A 6438-nucleotide genomic window follows, 5' to 3' on the forward strand; every position below is an offset into this window, starting at 1 on the left:
GCAAGGTACCTAACTTCTGTTTCCTCATCTGTAAACAGAAATATGACACTCATTTTGCTGGAGGTTTGCAAGGATGGCATGAGCTCATGCTTCTGAAGCCCTCAGCAAATGAGAGCCCAGGAGCCCCTTCTTCCACCTATGGGGTCACAGATGGTGGGACATTCTGGGAGATGCCCCAACACCCAACACAGAGCAGGGGTGGTGCTTAGCAAAGCTCAAACCCGAATAGAAGCACCTGGGGAGTGAGGGTGGGGCACTTGGGAGGACCATCCAGCACGGTAGACACCAGGCCCCCAGAGCAGAGGAATTCCGTCCCCCTGCTGGGGCAGTGGCCCCATATGTCAAGTCTGTGCACAGTGCCTGTGCTTCTCAGCATGGCAGTCCTGCAACCATTGCAAGGCTGAAGTCCTTAGAAGAGGTGCTCACGGGAGGACCACCTGGGCACAGGCAGCTGGAACCTGGGCTGCTACTGCAGAAGGGCCAGTGTGGCAGGTGCAATTGGCAGGTTAGATGGCAAGGGTCACCCCCTTTTCCAGCAGGACAGCCTTCTCCTGCACCACCAGGTCCTGTGTCCTTGCTCTGGCCAGAGGTGGCCTGGAGTGGCGAGCGGCCCTGCACACAGGCCGAGCACTGGAAGCAATGGGGAGGCTGTGCTGACCGGATGGCAGGCTTCAGACCTGGAAAGCCAGTGGGCTTACTAGCTCAGTGCTCTGAGTGCTGGGCATGTGAAAGCGAATAAAATCCTGGTCTAACAGGGAGGCTGCCCCAGATGGGTGATGACAGTAAAGGCTCACTCAGTGTCTGAAAAGCGGAGAGCAGCAGAGGGGAGGGTCCTGCCCCAGCCTGAGGCCCAAGGCAGCTGCCCAGGGAGCCTTTTGAAGGAAGGGAAAGTAAAAGAGATGGGACCAGATTGAGAGAGGGGTGGGCTGGAGAGGGGCCTCTCGGGGGCTGGTCCAACACAGCATCTCATGGGCTGCCCTCCCACCTAGTCAGGGTCAGAGCCAAGGCTCAGAGGAAGACATGCTGGCCGATCACCCACACATGAGCTGCAGGGGGCTGGTTTGTGGCAACTGCACGCTGGTGAGCCCGTGCCCTCCCCACAGACCGCCTGCCCAGGCCTGGGCACCACGTGGAGGCTAGGGAAGCATGAGGAGGCCCAGGCCACCACATGCAGCCATCCCAGGCAATGGGGAAGGAGCCCAGGAGATGGGCCTGGAGCTGTGTAAGAGTCATGTCTTCTCTAGAGAGTTGGGGTGGGAGTGATTCCCAGCCTGGAACCGGGCAGGCAGATGTGCGGCAGTGGGAAGACGCTGCCACACCGGGCTCTGCTCTCTGCACACCAGGCTCCCTGGTTAGGTGCAGGCTGGAGGGGGAGCAGCTCTCTTCCCCCTCCTAGCTGCCATGGAGACCTGGCCCAAGGATGCTCTGTTTTCTGCTGCATCCAGTTGTCTTTCTGCCATTTGTCCACGGAGCAGGAATTTGCGTGCCCGCAGGTCTGGGAGATTCCAGAGCTGCTCTTTCATCTGCGTTTCCACTTCTCGCGGTGCTCCTGGTGGGCCCCGCGCCCAGGGGTCCAGCTTCAAAGAATAGGAGAGGAGGGAGGCCCTGCCCGGAGGCAGGGGCTCAGAAAAAAAAGTCATGATTCATCATCCCCGAACATGAGCCATCATACATAATGGAACACACTCGGACATGGTGATTCAGTGTGTCAAAATATAGAAAGGCCATTTAGTATTGGTGACAGAATTAGACAAGAGACTCCACTTCTTCCAGTGAAAAAGCAGACAGAACAGCGCCAAGAGGGAACCAGGGCCCACGCCTCGGCACGCACGCACTCACCCAGAACCTGTCTCCCACACAGCCCAGGCTACTCTGCTATGACCAAAGGTCACCGGATGCACCAAAGACACCTCACGTTACTGAAATGCATGTTGGGAAAACACCGTGTCTCTGGGAATGAGGAGTTAAGACCTAGAGTGCTTTCTACGCGCAATAACACATTCTCTTGCAGGAATTTCAATAATTTAATGTGTTTTATGAGAGCATTTTAAAACTTGTATTTTAGAAAAAAGCAAACTGATTGATCAAAACTTATCAAAAACAAAGCCAAAACACTCACCAAAACAAAAGTTTCTCATTTGCACTTCTCCAGCCATACCCTGAGAAGCCTCTGTCATTTGGCCTCCAGGTTGCAATTTTATTCTAAGCAAAAGAAGCACCTCCCGTCCTCCCCACTCCCCACCCCCACCCTAAATCCTTTGAGCAAAAGAAAATCCTCAAAGCAGCCATGTATCTGGGGGCTTTGCAAAGCACAGACTTCCCCCGCTTTTCTGAATTAGTTTCCATCGCCCTGGCAATCTATGCAGTGACTGTCTGAGTGGAGCAATGCATATCCCCAAATTAATCCAACCTGTTAGATTCAGTTTGCACTGTGAAACCGGCATGGTGGAAAAAATACCTGCATCTATGTAGAACAGCATTCTTCACTTGCTGTTGAAATTCACCACTGAATTTCCCTGAACTAACCCCATGAAATTCCTTCCTTCCTTCCTTCCTTCCTTCCCTCCCTTTCCTTTTCCTTCCTTCCTTCTTTCCTTCCTTCCTTGTTCTCTTTCTCTCTTTCTCTGTCTCTCTCTCTCTCTCTCTCTCTCACACACACACACACACACACACACACACACTACAACCCCTTCTCTAGGTAAATATGTCTGAGATATGTCACATATAATACTCCTCTCCTGGCGATTTCCAATGCATATTAACATACTAAAGGCCTTGAGAAGTCCTGCAATAAGGAAATCTGCTAACTCTGTTTAACCCAGTGGTTCATCAAATTAATTAACCAAGGAATCTTTTTAAAGTATTAAGACCTATCAATCTATGGAGATGCCCACAGACCACAAAACCCACTGGGAAGTGCTCATATACATATCATCAAATACTTCACCTTTGCATTTGTAGCTGTTTTCCAGAGGAATTTCCCAGTCATCCCGGATAGAGACAGCAAGGCCTTATCACCCCTGTGTAACAGATGAGGAAACCGCAGCTCCAGGAGAGTCTCTTATCTCAGGTTGCACAGAAAGCAATTTTCAGGGAATGTAACCAAGATTTCAATTATATGCAACATTTATTGTCCATTGAAAAATTGTTCTCTGGTTCAAACGACTGTTCAGAAAAGTCCTGCCTGTCTGTGTCTCTGTCCTGTTCACTCCTCCTCCGTCCCCAGAGGAACTGTTCTTTCTCGGGCTTGTGAAGCCCCTCTCTGCGGGACAACTATCCGAGCGCACGGACTCCAGCCTGCTGCCCAGCAGTGAGGGCTTCTCTTTCCACCTGACTCCCACCGGAAGTGTGTCTTCCCACTGAGAGGCTTTGGAAACAGCCTTCCTGGACCCTGTGGCAAGGAGGCCGCGTGGGAACCCAGCCCTGGGCCTCCAGGTTGGCCGCATAGAAAAACAAGCTGAGAACATTCTGTGGTGAGTGATAAGAACCTGGGGGGCTGTGTGGCGGCTCACAACTGTAATCCCAGCACTTTGGGAGGCAGAGGTGAGAGGACTGCCTGAGCCCAGGAGTTTGAGACCAGCCTGGGCAACTCTGTCTCTACAAAGTATTTTTTAAAACTAGCCAGACGTGGCGGCAGGTGCCTGTAATCCCAGCTACTCAGTAGACTGAGGCAGGAGGATCCCTTGAGCCCAGGAGGTGGAGGTTTCAGTGAGCTGAGATCATGCCACTGCACTCCAGCCTGAGTGACAGAGAAAAACTCTGTCTCAATTTAAAAAAAAAAAAAAACTTGAAGGTCAAGGTACTATGTCCTGGCACAGCCCATATAGTGAGAGGCAAAGGGCTGTGCTATACCCGTGCAGGAGGCCTGCACTGGCCGGGAATGCTGTCTTCGGCCACACTGGCTAAGGGTGTTCACCGGCTTCCAAGACAGGAGCCGGGATATGCCCAGGGCCTGACTTGCCTGCATTGAAATGCACAGCCCCCTCCCTACAACGACCGAGTCACAGTCAGAATTCCTTAAGGGAGACATTGCCCCCTCATCCTAATCCCTTCTTTTGCAGGCCCCCGCTCGAGGTAACAGGAATTGGTGCCAGCAATCCCGGGCCACCCATCCTCGATGACCTTCAGTCCTGCCCCTAGACCTAGGCAGGCAGGGACCCTGCTGTCGAGGCCTCAGATTTTAGAAGGCCCTGCTCTGGGCCTCCTCTCACCACACAGGGGCCCAGGGCACCCATGGCATGGGGACTGGTTCCCTGCCCACCTGCTTTCAGGATGTGTGCAAGAGGGGGGCCGGGCACAGAGCTGGATCCACAAGCCCCAGTGTGGGATGGAGCGGGGGTGGTTTCCAAACCCAAAAAACGGTGTGAGTGTTTCAATTCTGTCACTCATGTGATCCCTTGGAGTTTTATTTGTGTGTAAAATTTAAAAGCATTTAGCAGAGTACAAACTGCAAGGTGTAACATCTTTGTTTGAAAAATACAAATTTAGTTCCACCCAGTAAATTTTCACAGTGAGCATGCTTGAGAACCAGTACTTGGATCAAAAAATAAAACATTGCTGGAACCCCTAGAAGCTTCCCTCCCTTGTGACCTTCCAAGGGTAAACACAGCCTTCTCTTTTTCTTTTTCTTTTTTTTTTTTTTTTTTTTTTTGAGACAGGGTCTCACTCTGTCCCCCAGGCTGGACTGCAGTGACACGATCTCAGCTCCCTGCAACCTCCGCCTTTCAGGTTCAAGTGATCCTTCCACCTCAGCCTCTCGAGTAAGCTGGGACTACAGGCACCTGCCACCACACCTGGCTAATTTTTTATTTTTTGTAGAGACGAGGCTCCACTATGTTGCCCAAGCTGATCTCAAACTTCTGGGCTCAAGCAATCCGCCCACCTCAGCCTCCCAAAGTGCTGGGATTACAGATGTGAGCCACAGCGCCCGGCCAACACAGCCTTATGTCTTTTCTTTTCCTTTCTTTTCTTTTCCCTTTCCTCTCTCCCTCCCCTCCCCTCCCCTCTCTTTCCTCCCCCTTCCTTCCCTCTCTCCCTCCCTCCCTCCCTCCTTCTTTCCTTCCTTCCTCCCTTCCCTCTCTTTCCTTTCTCTTCTTTCTTTCTTTCTCTCTCTCTTTCTTTCTTTCTTTCTTTCTTTCTTTCTTTCTTTCTTTCTTTCTTTTTTTTTTCTTTCTTTCTTTCTTTCTCTCTCTCTTTCTTCCTTCCTTCCTTCCTTCCTTCCTTCCTTCCTTCCTTTCTTATTTTCTTTCTTTCTTCTCTTTCTTTCTTTTCTGACAGGTTCTCACTCTGTCACCCAGGCTGGAGTGCAGTGGCACAATCTTCTCTCACTGCAACCTCCACCTCCCATGCTCAAGCAATCCTCCTACCTCAGCCTCCCTCCCTGGGACTACAGGTGTGTGCCACTATGCCCAGCTAATTTTTGTATTTTTGTAGACACAGGGTTTCCCCACGTTGCCCAGACTGATCTCAGACTCTTAGACTCAAGTGATCCACCTGCCTCAACCTCCCAAAGTGCTGGGATTACAGTTGTGAGCCACCACACCTGGCCAGCACAGCCTGATTTCTAATATGACCAACTAATGGTGCCTATTTTTGAACTCAAATCAAGTCATCCACATTCTTGCATGCAGGTGTGGTTCATTTGTTCTCATTGTGGAGTATTCCATTACATGAATATACCACAGTCAACTTACCCATTCTCCTGCTGGTAACATCCAGAGTACTCCCAGTTCTGGCTGTTATGAATAGGCTGCTAGGAACATTCTTGTACATGTCTTTTGGTAACTTATGGATGCATTTTAATTGATTATATGCTGCCTAGAAGTCACATCAGAGAGGATGCTTGTATCCAGCTTAGCTCATACTGCCAGAAACTCCCACTGATGCAGGGCAGGCCAGCCCCAAAATTGGGGCTTAGCCCGGGGGGGTTCGTGGCTTCACCCATGAAAGAATGTAAGGGTAAGCCAATGGAGTTAGCGGTTTTTACTGAAGCAGCCGTGCACAGCAGCAGCAGCTCAGAGGCAGTGTTCAGTCAGATTTACTGCCGCTTTTAATTACATGCAAATTAAGAGGTGGATTATTCAGAAATTTCTAGGAAAAGGGTGGTAGCTTCTGGGTCATCAGGTCATTGCTGTGGAAAGGGGCATTAACGTCTGGGTGTCGCCATGGCAATGGTAAACTGATGTGGCACACTGGTGGGTATGTCTTACGGAAAGCTGCTTCCAGCCATCTCTGTTCTAGTTAGTCCTCAATTTGGTGTGGCATCTGAGCCCCTCGTCTGGAGTGGAGGCCTGCCTCCCACCTCTCACCAGCAGCGTATGAAAGTTGCAGTTGTTTCAAATCCTTCCTGAGCCATTCCTAGGGGTATGGAGTGTTAGCTCCCTTTGGCTTTAATTTAATTTGTATTTCCCCAATGATTAATAAAATATTCTCTTATGT

The sequence above is a fragment of the Macaca thibetana genome, chromosome 13 (assembly GCF_024542745.1).
Source record: "Macaca thibetana thibetana isolate TM-01 chromosome 13, ASM2454274v1, whole genome shotgun sequence".
NCBI classification, from domain to species: domain Eukaryota; kingdom Metazoa; phylum Chordata; class Mammalia; order Primates; family Cercopithecidae; genus Macaca; species Macaca thibetana.